Source organism: Lepidothrix coronata, unplaced genomic scaffold (assembly GCF_001604755.1).
Source record: "Lepidothrix coronata isolate B3197 unplaced genomic scaffold, Lepidothrix_coronata-1.0 Scaffold105, whole genome shotgun sequence".
NCBI lineage: Eukaryota > Metazoa > Chordata > Aves > Passeriformes > Pipridae > Lepidothrix > Lepidothrix coronata.
In genome coordinates, this window is record NW_016690285.1 from 1,174,599 (window position 1) to 1,189,826 (window position 15,228).

The 15,228-nt window shown below is 46.5% G+C and overlaps 2 protein-coding genes across 4 annotated transcripts in view; both read left to right on the plus strand.

Moving 5' to 3' along the window:
* Nucleotides 1-3,045, plus strand: part of KIF5C (kinesin family member 5C) — a 71,304-nt gene extending 68,259 nt beyond the window's left edge. The window contains exon 26 of the mRNA XM_017823797.1: nucleotides 517-3,045. The gene's annotated coding sequence lies outside the window, so the exon portion shown is untranslated. The remainder of the gene's footprint in view (nucleotides 1-516) is intronic.
* Nucleotides 3,046-5,929: 2,884 nt separating this feature from the next.
* Nucleotides 5,930-15,228, plus strand: part of LYPD6B (LY6/PLAUR domain containing 6B) — a 52,486-nt gene continuing 43,187 nt past the window's right edge. For 2 of the 3 annotated variants that reach the window (XM_017823720.1, XM_017823722.1), the window contains exon 1: nucleotides 6,317-6,409. The gene's annotated coding sequence lies outside the window, so the exon portion shown is untranslated. Of the gene's footprint in view, nucleotides 6,030-6,316; nucleotides 6,410-15,228 lie in introns of those variants that run through there. The other variant, XM_017823721.1, reaches the window with a different exon arrangement.

Consider the following 15,228-nt stretch of genomic DNA (forward strand, 5'->3'; position numbering starts at 1 on the left):
ATTGGATATTATCTATAAAATACTTTATACATATTTATAAATGCATATTTATTTATATATGTGTGCACATATATATATATCAGGAAAGGCTTTCTGTCAGCACATGTAGAACAGAAGTATTTATATTTTTTCATGCCTTTCTTTTATGTTTTTCAAACACAGCTGCTGTTACTTTCCTTTTTGGTACATAAGATAAGCACAGATCTGCTCTTGAGCACATCCAGTGGGGAGAAAAATCCCATTAAAGGAACAGAAGGATTATAGGGGAAAAAAAAAGTTAGGCCTTTACAGCGTTTAGGCAAGATAAACTGCCAGGTTACAGGTGGTAAAGAATTAGTGTAAATCAAGAGAATTGGCACATTATGACAAATTCCTAATTCCATGAATTGTTACCATGCAGCTCAGTTTGTCGCCGTTGCGGAGGCTCTTTGGTTGCTGGACGTCACCTTTGGGGTGATCTCCTTCCTAACCCCAAAAATGGGCTAATTTTCCCTTGCTTTCTGCTCTCTTTGGCAGGTCAGTTCCACTTAAGCATGTTAAGGACTGTCATTAAGTCACTAGTTTCTTTTCTGCCCCTCTTCGACCCGACCCACATCCCGTTCATCCTGCGCTTCCTTCGGCCATCGGCAACGCACCGGTCCCAGGTACCCCGAGCTTCGCAGGACCTCCACGTGTACAGAAGTGTCCAGATCCTTCTGCAATGTATTGGACATTCCCATCTCAGTAAGGATTAGGGAGTCTGCCACTCCGAGCCCACCTTGGCGCTGGTTTAGGTTGGCGCTTCCACACTCAGAGCGATGCTTTTTTTTTTTTTTCCAAGTTGCATCGGTAAATCCCGACTTCTGGCATCAAGGAATTAATTATTCACTGACCAAGTGCCACCAAAGGCAGGTGATTGTGCTCTGTCATGACTGATTTACTGTATAATATACATATTATTTTATATTTTTAGGGGATGAAAATGTGCTGCTATATGGTTTTCGTTTTACTTGCTTTACATTTTCAGAAGGAAATTTCCCCAAAGAACCATTTGTAAAATCCCGAGGGAACAAAAAAAAAAAAAAAAAAAAAATCTTTGGACTGTGTAAAATAACCTTTATTGCAGTACCTGGTAAAGATCAAACGGGATGCAGAGAAATCTGTTAGTATAGAGCTAGGATTTGAAGTTTGGTAGTTCCATGAATATTATCTGTGTGACCTATTTTAAAATTAAGATCCGAGCTGCTGCTTGTAGTTCTCCTGACGGTGGTGGGTTTTCCTGGAGTGTGTTTGTGAGCGTTGTTCCCTAGGAAGTTTCGAAGGCTTTTCAGAATGCTGTGGAAATCTTGTCTAGGAAAATCTGACAAGTGTTTCCCCCCCTCTCCTCCTCCTTTCCCCTTCCCACATGCCTTTGGGAATTCAGATCCCGGAGGGAACAGTCCCCGACCAGAAAGGACGTAGCTTAAAGGAACAAAGGAAAAGAAAATCCCCCAAATCCCAGATACTCCCTTAAAAAATCAGAGAGTCCAAAAGGAGGTGAGAGTTGTACGCTTGAGCTGTCCTTTGCAGGCCAAATTTGGGAATACATTTGCAGGGATGTGAGGAGCACATTCCAAGGGGAAAAGAATGTTTTCGTAGGTCACTGTATGCAAATCATCCTACGGATGGTGCTCACCGAGGTAAGGACGAGCCTTTCCTGGATCTCTTTTTCCAGCCAGGCAGCAAATTCCCATCTTCCCAGCAAGGGGGCACTGGAATCGCTCCGGGAAGGTGCTGCTCCTCCTCCTCCCTGCCTGCACATTCCTCCCGGGGCAGGTGACACGGTCGGGCTTAGGGAAGCCGGGATTCCAGGAAGGTTAGGCCGAGCATAGCCCTCTAGTCTTCTTTTGCAGACCTTTGCTCTTATTTAATTTGAGATTGGTTGGTTGGTTGGTTGGGTTTTTTTTTAATTTCTGAACCTGTTTGTTAGTAAGAGTAGAACTATTCAGTTACTTAGAGTGTTTTGGAAGATTGTGAATTGACTTTAGATATTTTTTTCTACTGAAACTAAGTTGTTGCAAAGTAAGTTTTGTTTTTTTGTTGTTTGTGGTTTTTTTTTTTAATGTTGCACTATTTTGGGGAGCGTTTTGCTAAACATATTTAATGAAGCTGCAAATTTGCATGTATTTAATTTATTTTGTATTTTTCAAAGTTTTATATTTTCTTTCTTTACGTGCATGTGCACTGCCAGAAGAATGAACTGTGAACTTGCCATATGCAATCTTGAATAAAATCACTAATCCACAACTACTCTGTGCTATCTTACCAGCTGCTGGGAGCTGAAGTTTCTACTCTGAACTAATAATCCTCTTGTTTTGGTTCTGAAACAGCTATTTTGGGAAAGATACCAAATTTATTTGCTGTCAAAAACTTTTTTGTGTCGTAGGAAAACTTTTTGTTCTGTCTTTTGAATTGGGAGTTTGGTATGGAATTGTATTGTAGATGCAATATTAGCTTAAAAAAAAAAAAAAAGGTGTGAATTCCTCAGAGCATCACCAGGGCAGTTCTGGAGGGCAGTTCTGAGAGCTTTCTGCAGCTCGAGGGATAAGTTAACTTGGACATCTCTTAATGGTGCTAGTGCTGATCAGCCAGTCAGTCCCACTAGCCGAGAACAAATTAAGTTTCTCCAAGTTCACTTTTCCATCCGGACTGCAGGAGGATTTCCTCCAACTGAAATGCCAAAAGGATGCCTTGGGCTAAAATCCTCCAAATGTGTAATAACTGGAAATCACCAATTCTCAGTTGAACATACTCTGCTTCTGTATCTATTTTGATTTTTTTTTAAGCCTCTTTTAATCAGGCGACTTCAGTTTGTACCGCGTGCTGTATATTCAACTTTTGTACCATTTTTAAGGCTTTCACGTTTTATATCTGGAGAGGAAAACCACACATCTGCTCTGCAGAGATCCAAACCTGTCTCCTGCCGTTTCTGCCACCTGATCCTTACTTTCTTTGCTCTTTGAGTGTTGTGTTCTATTTACTCGAGGCTCATTTTCAAGTTGTGGTTTGTAGAGCGCAAAAGAAATTTCACATCTAAAAATGTCATGCATGGGACAAATTTGGGTGGAAATACGAATGGGAAACGTGTTTCAGATGGAACTAAAGTGCATATTGTTCTTTTTGCTAGTATTTAAAAAGTATTTCTGGCTCACTCGAGCTTCTCTTAATGATATGTTCAAATATCTTGTGTTTGTCCTTGAGTTCACGTTTCATCAACTTGTTTTCTGGAAAGCAAGGAAAGTTTTAGGCCTGGAAAGATCTTGGCTGATGCATTTTTAAGTTTGTATTCAACAAGGGTGAGAGTTTGATTATCCTGAATATACCGAAAACTTAAAAATTAAGTCACAAGAATTTTTACTACAGAACCCTGAGTAAATTTTCAATTTAATTTTATAAATCCCGATGGACTAAGGTTGCACGTTTGCCTGAAATCTTTATAAATCAGAGAATCCTGGAGTGGATTGGGTTGGAAGGGACATTAAAGCCCAGCCAGTCCCACCCCCTGCCATGGGCAGGGACACCTTCCACTAGACCAGGTTGCTCCAAAGTGGGCTTGGACACTCTCTGGGCAACCTGGGCCAGGGCCTCCCCACCCTCCCAGCCAGGAATTCCTTCCCAATATCCCACCTCAACCTACCCTAAGAATTTTAATTTGAACACTGTTTAATTTGAAGAAAAGGGTGTTTAAACCCAACGGTGCCGAAGGTCCGACGGGAAAAGGCCCCACCAGGTTTCCGCTGTCGGAGGAGAAACACCTCCTGCAAACGCCAAGTCCCACCTCGACGGGAAGAGGGGAGGAATCAGGAAATAAATTGATAGCAGGATAATCTTAATCTCCCCTTGCCTTGATACTTTTTTTTTCTGTTTCCTGTCTTCACTGTGCCTGTACGAACTGCGACGTGCACCGGCAGCATCCGCCGTGCAGGAGGGAACTGCTCCGGCCGTTCCTTCCCGCCCTCACAGCCCTGCCCATGGACACCCCTCTCGCTGTGGGAGAGCCACGGGGGGGCTGAGGCATTCTGTAGATTTATACCTGTCTAGTTTGTAAAGTTGTGTAATGTGTACTGCAGATGTGTATTCTCTGGGCTCTATGTATCTTTACAGTAGTGTTCAATTTAGGATTAAAAAACAAAACAAAACAAAAACCCAAAAAAAATAAATTGTGGACACGTTTTGCTGGTACCAAGGGGAAATTTTTTTTGCCATTGCATCAAACGATGCTGAAATGTATTAAACTCTTGATAGGAAACCTGAACCCTCTTTCCCCCATCCCGTGGAGATAAGTCTTTTATCTTCATCCTGAAGTTCTACGGAGATGGATGGATACACTGGCAGACTGCATGAGATGTATCATTCGAAATCCGTTACAGTGGAAAATAAAACTGAGCTAAACTCTGCGGTGTGGGCCTTGTGTGACACGGGACGTCCAGCAGGGACTGCTCTCTGTGACAGGGACAGGACCCAGGGAATGGCTGGAGTTGTGTCAAGGCAGGGTCAGGTTGGATCTCAGCAAAAGGTTCTTCCCCCAGAGGGTGGTTGGGCACTGCCCAGGCTCCCCAGGGCAGTGGGCTCAGCACCAAGGCTGCCAGAGCTCCAGGAGGGTTTGGATGATCCTCTGGGGCACAGGGTGGGATTGTTGGGGTGTCTGTGCAGGGCCAGGGGTTGTACTGATGATCCTTCGGGGTCCCTTCCAGCTCAGGATATTCCATGATTCTCTAAGTGACCCATTCCATGGAATTGCACTCCAGAGCGTGCTGGAGTCCATGTCCAAGGCCACACTCTGGATTTTAGCTTTCCTTCTAAACCTGCACCAGGTAATTCATAGAATCCCAGACTGGTTTGACTTGAAGGGACCTTAAAGCTCATCCACTCCCACCCCCTGCCATGGGCAGGGACACCTTCCACTAGCCCAGGTTGCCCCAAGCCCCGTCCAACCTGGCCTTGGACACTTCCAGGGATGGGGCATTAATTAGAAGGTTTGGATGACTGGGAAACAAAGACAGCATTTTAAATTTTTTTTTAATAAATAATTGCATCTTCTCTATTACCTCTCCATGGACATATTCCTTCTTCCTCCTCTTTTTCAGTAGCCTGGAGGATGACAGGGAGACTCTTCCACTTACCTTCTGCATCCATTTCCATTTTTATAGGAATATTACACTCACTTTATGTACAGTGTAGTGAAGTTCCTGCCTCCTTGCCACCTCCCTTAAGTCATACTCGGGAGCTTTATAAACAGCTTATTTCCAGTAATTATTACTCTGAGCATTTCTCAATTAAATCATTACCTTTCTCCTCAGCAACGGAAATTCCATTGGATTCTGTGGAAATGGATTGCTCCCTTTTTTTGGTTGATGAGTGGATTTCTAAGGCGAGTTACGTGGTTTTTGCACCAAGCCTAGCAGAGGTAGAAATTAGTCTGGCAAAATTTGGAGTTGATTATTTCTAAATCAGAATAAATATTGGATTGCACTGCTTTCAGTGTGTAAAAGGCGCTTCCTCATGCTCTGAGAAGCTGCTGCCTGCAGGATGAGGATGGATCCATCTGGGAAGAAGAGGCTTTCCAGTATAGATGGTTTATGTTAAGGAGAGCAGATGGGAAGTCCGAACATTCCCCCATAGCCCTGCAGAGGAAGGCAGACGCTGTGCGGTGCCAGAGCTTTTTCCGTGAGTTAAAACCCTTCTAGATCTCTTTGATAAACCTCGTGCCTGGAGGATGAACTCAATTACAGAGCAGACTGTTTGCAAGTTTATCCCTACAATTTCACTTTCGGAATGTGGGATCGCAGCAGTTAATTAACTCCATGAAAACATCACAAATTACTGTATCCATTTCCAAGATCCGGCTTACGCAACAGCCCAGCGAAAAACAAAGGGTTTGCATCCCTAGAAAAACACTCGCTGCGAGCCTGTCACTGTTGATTTCAACACTTCTTAACTCCGGCTTAAATACTTTAAATTTACCTTTTAGCACAGCTGAACCCTATGGAGACTATTTATCCTAAAATGAGGTTGGTCAGTAGTTTGGGCTCAAGTCACCTGGTGGTCACACGAATCAGCTCGTCCTTGATACGCTTTGATGCCGGTCCCGGGGGAAGGGGGGGTGTCAGGGAAGGTGCCGGTGCAGGTGCCGGTGCAGCTCTCGGGGGGATGCTCGGGTGGGGGGTCCCCTCCTCGCCCCCGCAGCCGCCCGGGCGGTCCCGCCCTGCCCGCAGGTCCCACCGCCCCGGGGGCGGGCGCGGGGTGTCCGAGCCGAGCTCCCCGCCCCGGCCCCTCCTCCGGCACCAGCACAGCCCCAGCCCCGTGTCCTGGTGCTCCAGTGTCCCGGTATCCCGGTGTCCTGGTATCCCGGAGTCCCGGAGCGGCCGCCGAGCCCGCCCCTGCACGGACGGTGAGTGCGGGGAAGGGGCCCGGGAAGGGAGCGGGGCTGGGACGGGCTCGGGGCTGCGGGTCCCGTCCTACTGCCCCGGGGGATGCTGAGCCGCGGCCCCAACCCCGGCGGTGTCGGGGAGCGGGAGGTGGCACCGAAATCCGTGTGTCCCCAGCTCCGCGGGGAGCCGGAGATGGCACCGAAATCCATGTGTCCCCAGCTCCGCGGGGAGCCGGAGATGGCACCGAAATCCGTGTGTCCCCAGCCCCCCTGGTTTTGGGGAGTGGGAGGTGGCACCGAAATCTGGGTGTCCCCAGCCCACTGGTTTTGGGGAGTGGGAGGTGGCACCGAAATCCATGTGACCCTAGCTCCATGGGGAAGGGGAGGTGGCACCCAAATCTGGGTGTCCCCAGTCCCAGGAGTTTTGGTGTAGCAGGAGGTGGCAGCAAAAGTGGGGTGTCCCCAGCCCCGTGGGGAGCAGAAGTGGCGCTGAAATCAGGGTGTCCCCAGCTCCACAGGGAGCGAAAATCAGCCCCACTGGTTTTGGGGAGTGGGAGGTGGCACCGAAATGAGGGTGCCCCCAGCTCCGTGGGGAGCAGGAGGTGGCAGCAAAGTGAAGGTGTCCCCAGACCGTGCAGTTTTGGGGAGCAGGAGGTGGCACTAAAATCAGGGTGTCCCCAGCAGCTGTGGTGCTGGTGGGAAGGAGCCAGACTGTGGGAAGGAAGCAGGCTGTGGGAATCGCTGGGTGTGCAGCGTCGACGGACCCAAATCATAGCCCATGTTTTACAAGTCTGTTGTAAAAGTGCAGTTATTGCACATCTCCTGATGGTTATAGAGCTGTAAAAGGTTCTGTGTTCTACAGCTATGGCAGCAAAGCTTGGGCTCTTTTAAAGTAGGCGTGTTAGGCTTCACTGTAGGAAGTGCCAGAACACAATAAAAATGTACATAGGTAAGCAAATACCAGCAAAAAATACAAGCTGCCCACCATGAAGGCTGGAGAGGGACTTGGGACAAGGGATGGAGGGACAGGACACCAGGAATGGCTTCCCACTGCCAGAGGGCAGGGTTAGATGGGATATTGGGAAGGAATTGTTGGCTGTGAGGGTGGGGAGGCCCTGGCCCAGGTTGCCCAGAGAAGCTGTGGCTGCCCTATGCCTGGAAATGTTCAAGGCTTGGAGCAACCTGGGCTAGTGGAAAGTGTCCCTGCCCACAGCAGGGGAGTGGAACAAGATGAGGTTTACGGTCCCCTCCAACCCAAACCATTCTGAGATCCTATGAAAGTACGTGAGCAGGTGCTGGGCTGACACTGGCAGGTTGTTGCTGCCTTTTGAGTAGTGTTTCTCCTGAGAATGGACCCTGGCTCCTTGTACCTATTCCCTATATCCAAATGCATATCCCTGCACTGAATCAGGCTGTAAGTCCCTTGGAACAACCACCAGCAGTGTTGTTTGGTATCACAGGCACCGAGGGCTCGGTGCTGTGCGAGGCCCACGGGTGCTCTGCTAACGCAGGGAATGAAAACAACCCCAGCATTGAGGAGTGTCCGTGGTTCACCCAGAGAGAACTGGTTTGCAAGACTCAGCTGGTTGATTCCTAAGGGCAATCTCAGGAAAATGGGTTTGTGTGATTTCCCATCTGTCAGAGGGTACGTGCAGGGAGAGCCTGGAACCGCAGATGGGGAGATCAGAGCAGTGGCAGAGCCATGTGCTGCAGCCTCTCTCATAAATACAGGACTGGTAATCCCAGATGCTCAGATAATGACTCAAGTTTCTCTCCCTCAATAAACATGTTTTTGTTTAAAATCATAAAATCTTAAATGCCGAGATCTCTCTTTCTCGGCTCGGTTTGGAACCTCTAAGTTTAAAGTTTTAGAGCTTTTCCTGTAACTATGAACCTCCTCACTGCGATGCCCCACCCTGCCTCTGCTCCAGTGAGTTTTGAAGAAAAAGACAAAGAAAATTAAAAGGTTTACGATGACAAAGGGTTGTGTTTGAGAACACAACAGGGACCAGCTTGGAGGAGGAGAATTCAGAGCTGTGGTGTCTGTGTCCCGTCAGTCCCTGGCCAGGCTGTGTACCTGCAGTGCAGGTGAATTCCAGAGGTAATTGCAGATGGATGTTTTATAGCATGGAGGAAGGGAGTTGTCCTGGTTGTTACACAGCTTGGTGATTCATCAGTCTTTGCAGGGTGATGGTTTTGCTCCTCTAGTCAGTCCACAACTGACTCAGTTCCCAGTGTTTTCCCTCTCTCCCCTCCATGCCTTGCTTTAACTCAGTTAACATTTCCCAGCGTGGTAATTGCAGTGCCAGCTCCCAGCCAGTGCCATCCTTTCCAGAGTGGATAATCTCCCTCAGCCTGGCTTTGCCAGAGCTGCATCTCCAAGGTTGGACATCTGGCTGTGTGATGTTTGCTGTCAGGGGCCTGGGAAATCTTCTAATCAGCTTGTGCAGGATGGATCCCACATGCTGATCCTGGAAACACTCGGGAAGAATTCCATCCTCTGGCTGGCTCTGGGCGCTTTATCTGGCAGGAAGAAGAGGGAGAGCACAGCCAAGGTGGGGAGATGTGCTGGGGAACGTGTGCCTTTGGCAAGCACGAGGTGCTGCAGGGAAGGAACCAGTGCTACAGGAACAGGCACCTTTCCCTGCACCCTTGGGAGCTCTGGAGAAGGGACACCTGTGCCTTGGGAACTCCTAAGCAGATTCCTGCCATGCAGACAGGTTATCACCATCTCTTCCTGCTTGGTTTTCTATTTGCCCAAGCTTCAGCTGTGGGAGAAGACAGAGGGAATGTTTCCTTTTCTACTTTTTATACAAATTATGTAGGAGAGCCCTGTCTGAAATCAGGAGTTGCAAACTTGGGTTACAAAACAGAGTCACCATGATTTCCACCTTTCAGTGGAAGGTGTCCCTGCCCATGGCAGAGGGATGGAATGAGATGGGCTTTAAGGTGCCTCCCAACCCAAACCATTCCATGATTAAAAATAAAAAAAAAATGATAATTTTGCTGCACGAATTCTCACAATTCTGAAAACTCCCCTCTGTGTTTTTTTTTGTTTTGTTTTTAAAGTGTAAGTTCCTAAATATTTTAATTCCTCGTGTCCATGGGCTGGATCTTGTGGATTCAAAGGAAAGGAATGCTTCAGTTATTCAAGTGTGTGACTCAAAGGCCTCCTGGATGAGGAGGGCTCAGAAGTGGTGAAAAGGTACCTCCGATAGTGCCACGCCAATAAACTTCAGAAGGAATTTCTGAAGCTTAATTTCTGAATTAAGCTTTCCTTAAGGATTGAGTGGGATCGGGTGATGCCTGTGATGTTGGCAGTTATTGTGCCATTAATTGCTGTGAGAATCTTTTAATCTCAGTAAGAGCTTTCCCCTGGGCTTTGCACGTGCTTCCAGCTGATCCCCGGGCTGGTTATTCCCGGTGCCAAATGTTGGATTGGGCATGGAACAACCTGGACTAGTGGAAGGTGTCCCTGCCCATGGCAGGGAGTTGGAACAAAGTGATCTTTAAGGTCCCATCCAGCCCAAACCATTCCATGATTCTGTGATTTTAAGGGAATGCTCAGGATAACTGTTGGCAGTTGTTGTTCTCTCGTTGTCCATGAGCAGCCAGAACACAGAGCCCAGACCAGGATCCCTTTTCCCAGTGCAACAGCACCAATCTACCCACACCAGCAAAACCAGGCTGGGATTTCTTGCCTCAAGCCTGGGGCCTTTTGATGTACCTGCTCTGAACTCCAGGTTTTTTGGCTTTGAACCAAATGAGGGTAAAATGGTGTTCATTTGGGTTTTTTGTCTGGGCTTTGCTTTGATATTTAAACAAATTTAAACTGTTGTGTGAAACCTGCTTAAAATACACTTAGAAATCCCACTGTTGATATCACTTTACAGATATGGAAATGGGACAGTAAGAGATTAGAACCTGAGTCTTTGTGCTAAAAAAAAACCCCAAAGAATCATCCTAGAATAGTTGGGGTTGGAAGGGAATTTAATATCATCTCATTCCACACCCTGCCGTGGGCAGGGACACCTTCCACCAGCCCAGGTTGCTCCAAGCCCTGTCCAACCTGGCCTTGGACACTTCCAGGGATCCAGGGGCAGCCACAGCTTCTCTGGGCAACCTGGGCCAGGGCCTCCCCACTCTCATAGAGAAGGAAAGATCAAGGCTTTAGCAATATTCTGACTGGATGAATGGCTCTAGATAATTTATCTTCTTTCAGTGTATTTCTTGTCTCATTCTGGAGAATTGTGGACTCTTAGATCTAATATTTCCACTCACCAGCTCTCAGTCCAGGGAAAGGTCCACTCCATCCTTCATTTTCATCCTTCATTATCCTTCATTTTTTATAGTCAGAGAACATGCTGAAAAGCAAAATGGGAGGACATGCTTGCAGTAAGAAGGTGAAAAATTGGATGTATAAATAGATTGAACATGCTGCTTATTCAAAATTTTGAAGTGGAGTCATTTTCACACTCACTTTAATTAATTTTGCCCATAAATTAGTGTGTCTGTGAGAACAGTTTTCTTTCCTATGTCAGTCGAAATGGCCTTGTAGTTTTTCAGTGAAGAAACGTGTCTTTCTTCCCTGCAGCCTAATTACACTGGTATCATTTGGTATTTCCAAATGATAGAGAAGCTAAGACTGAAATCCTCGGGATATGTGGATTGAGAACTAACACCAGTTGTAGGAGCAGACTTGATTTGCATCTGTATTTTTGCCTTAGGTTTAAATGCAAGATATTGTAATATTTTTCTGTTATTTAAAAATTGAAGAAACAAAATTAAATACCATCTTTAGTGGTCTGCAGGCCCTCAGGATGATAATAATTCCTTCCAAAATTGCTCCATGTGGTTTTTCTCCTAAGTGTCTGACACACAGGGCAGCGTTGAAGCTGTGTTGGGAAGAGCAGGCTGCCACCCTAGGCTGGCTCATCCTCTGGGATCTGTGGAGCTGCCCCTGGCAGTGATGAATAACTGGTGCTTCAGGGCAGACTTATCTCCTCCCTTACACACCTTCCCAATTGGGCCATGTCAAAACCAGCAAGAGGTGTAAGATTATCTCCCCGACCCCAGCAGATCGTGCCCTGGAGTGTGGTGATTACCCTGCTCGGAGTCTAAACATGCACAAGTGCAGATGGGAGCACTTACCCGTCATCTAATCCTGTTTTTTGGGAAAAGTGCTGCCCTGGCTTTGTCTTGATGTGAATAAACCTGTTGTGGCAAATTGCACTAATTCAGAGCTCAACTTAATGCACTGAAATGGAGGCTGAGGGGTTATGACATGGGGAGCAGCACAGGCACCATGATGGGGTGAGTGTTTTGTGTCCTCACGGGGCCTAAAACCTTCTTATAGGTGCTGGTTCTGCCTTAGATTTGATGTCATTTAAGGCTGGATATGAAAAGCTTCGGTACCTGCTTAAGGAGCACTTATTAGATGTGAGCTTAAAGTGTTGGTGTTCCTTCTTTCAGCTGAGAAAATCCATAGAATTACAGAATATCCTGGGCTGGATCCCACAGGGATCATCAAATCCAACCCCTGTCCCTGCACAGACACCCCAGCAATCCCACCCTGTCCCTCAGAGGATCATCCAAACCCTCCTGGAGCTCTGGCAGCCTTGGGGCCGTGCCCACTGCCCTGGGGAGCCTGGGCAGTGCCCAACCACCCTCTGGGGGAAGAACCTTTGCCTGAGATCCAACCTAACCTTTTGTGACACAGCTCCAGCCATTCCCTGGGTCCTGTCCCTACTCACACAGAGAGCAGAGTTGGTGCTGCCCCTCCTCTGCCCCCGAGGAAGTTGTAGACCATGATGAGTCTCCCTCAGTCCTTTCTCTAGGCTGGACAAACCAAATGACCTTGTCTGTGCTTTCTTGTGGTCTTTCAGCTGCAGAGCATCAGGTGGCTGTTCAGGTCCCAGCACTGTTTCCTGGCTGGGATCATCGTTTTTCCTTGCAAGTCCACTGTCTCCATCTGTTGTTCCTGGCTCAACCAGTGTGACATCTTCCCTGTGCTCATCATTATGCTTATTTCTGTAGTTCCAGCTCTTTGTGGCTGCAGGACTTTGTAGGATAATCCTCTATTTGGCTTCCAGGATTTATCAGCTTCTTGATCTCAGCTGCCCAGGGTAATGTGGCTGCTCCAAAACAGGAGTCTGCTCAAAGGACAGGCCCTGTGTCCATCCTTTAGAACTGAGCCTACAAGTCAAACTTATTAAATAAATCAAGATTGCAGTGGTTCTTCCCTGTTTGGGAAGGTTCAGGGCACCTCATTTGCCTTGATGTAGAGTCAAATTAGATGATGTTTATATGAAGTTATTTTTAAGTATATTACAACACCCCAACATCTCAGATTCAAGAAAGCAGCTTGTCCAACTAAACCCAAGAGCTCCTGGCACAGCAGCTGTTCCTCTGGGGTATCACTTTTTAAAACACCACGTGGTTGTAAGGGCTGAGGATTCTCTCTCTTCAAAGCTCATTTCAGCCTCAGGCTGCATTCTGTGCATCTTAATTCTTTTATTTTTCTAAGATTATTATAGCAGTTCCTGATACCAGTCTAGTCTGATAAAATTCAAAATTCGCAGCACAGAAGGGAAAGACCAGTGGAGTTTCAGGAAAGAGCTTCCCTGTGGGTTTTTTTGGTTTCATTTCTGGTTTTTTGGACAGTCCTTTCTCCATTGGGAACTTCAGGGATGTCCCATGTTCTCCCCTGCTCCATCCCACCATCTCGCATGTCAGCCTGGCATCACAGTAAAAACTGGCTTTTATTGGCTTTTCTAACAGGGGAATAAACTTGTTTTTGCTTTTTATTAAGGAATTTTCTCCCTCTCAGATCAAATTGATGCTCTGTGCCTTAATAATGGTGTTTCGCATTGAGTTAGTTTGCCTTAACAATATCCAAGGGATTTATTCCTTTAATACATGTGTATCACTACCAAAACACAAATTAAAGTGGGCAAAATGTTATTGATTGAGGGCTGTACTGTAAGTTTACAGGAGTTATTGTTGAATAGCAGAATAGTGAAAAATTCGGACTCATTCACTAGATCAAAAAATGAACAGGATAATAAAGTGTTCTTTATTTTTATTTATATATATATATATATAAATAAAATAAAGCTTTAAAAGAATATCACCATTAGGTTCAGGAGGACTTGCTTACCTCTCTATTTCAGCTTAAATATCTATCTATATGTATATATAGATATAGATATGTAGATATATATATATATATATAAAAACTTTTAAAATAACATTTCAGAATTAAATATTTGGCTTAATTTCTTCAAAATGATCTCGTTCAGAAACAAAATTCCCATCATTCATTTCCTTCCCTTTAATAATTCTCCCATTTGGAGAGATCACCAGATTAATGGGATTGCAGCTAAAAAATTTACGCTGACACCAAGGCTCTCTGGTGCAAAAAAACCCTTAAAATAGGTGTTTACAATATTAGTGAGGTATTGAGGAGCTGCAGATTTACAGTGGATCTGCACAGACTTGAAAACATCTCCTCTTCTGTGAGGCAATAAATGAAGTTAATAATTACAGCACAATTAGAGGAGAAGAACGACGCGTCAAGGGAGGGAGGATTTCTCCTTGGCTGGTCCCAGGAAATGAGGGATTTGGGGTACAGAGCTGTGAGTGTCCTTTGGACACTCTGTAATGCAGGTGCTATAAAATACTCAGAGGAACAAGTTTCTGTTGAAACCAGGCTGTTAATTTAACTAAAAATCTGCATTTTTTTTTCTTTAGGAGGCAGAGGTGAAGGGCTGTCACTGCCTACCTCGAGTGCTTCCAGGCTCCATGAATTCTGTGCTAAATCAAACTGGAATTCAGGCATTCACCACCCTCAGCTGGGAGGCTGAGGGAGGCCCTGGCACAGGTTGCCCAGAGAAGCTGTGGCTGCCCCTGAATCCTTGGAAGTGTCCAAGGCCAGGTTGGACAGGGCTTGGAGCAACCTGGGCTAGTGGAAGGTGTCCCTGCCCATGACTTTAAGATGAGCTTTAAGGTCCTTTCCAACCCAAGCCTTTCTACATCTTTATCATTCCATAATTCAGGGCATCTGGTGTTCAGGCTCTCTGTTTTTCCTCCCTTGATACCACGACTAGCCAACTTTTTGAATGTGTTTGGTAGTAGGACTGTCATCTAATCACAGTGCCTGAGGCTGCTGTACGACCTAAATCTTTGGATATGTGAGTATGGACTAAGTGCTGCATCACCTTCCTAAGGATATGGCATTTTAGGGCATCTGACATGAAATGTGATGGAGTGGAATACTCTTCCTGAAGAGAATATCCCTTTATACCTCACATTTCCGTTGTGTTATCCCAGCTTTCCTCATGTCCCTGTCAATGAGCTGTAATTGTGTTATCTGGTCCTTTTTGGTTTGTCGTGGTTTGGGCAACAGACTCTTTAGTTATAAGCACATGGAAGTACTTCCTGGGTTCTGAGGAATCACAGGATCATGGAGTGGCCTGGATTGCAAAGGGACCCTAAAGATAATCTCATGCCATGGGCAGGGACACCTTCCACCAGCCCAGGTTGCTCCAACCTGGCCTTGGACCCTCCCAGGGACCCAGGGGCAGCCCCGCCTTCTCGGGGCACCCTGTGCCAGGGCCTCCCCACCCTCCCAGCCAGGAATTCCTTCCCAATATCCCATCTAACCCTGCCCTCTAGCAAGTTTGACACCATTCCCCCTGTGTCCTGCCATTCCAGGCCCTTGTCCATAGTCTCTCTCCATCTTCCTTGTAACTCCTTCGGGTCCTGCAAGGCCACAATGAGGTCACCCCAAAGCCTTCTCTTTTCCAGGCTCAACAATCCCAACTGTCTCAGCCTTTCCA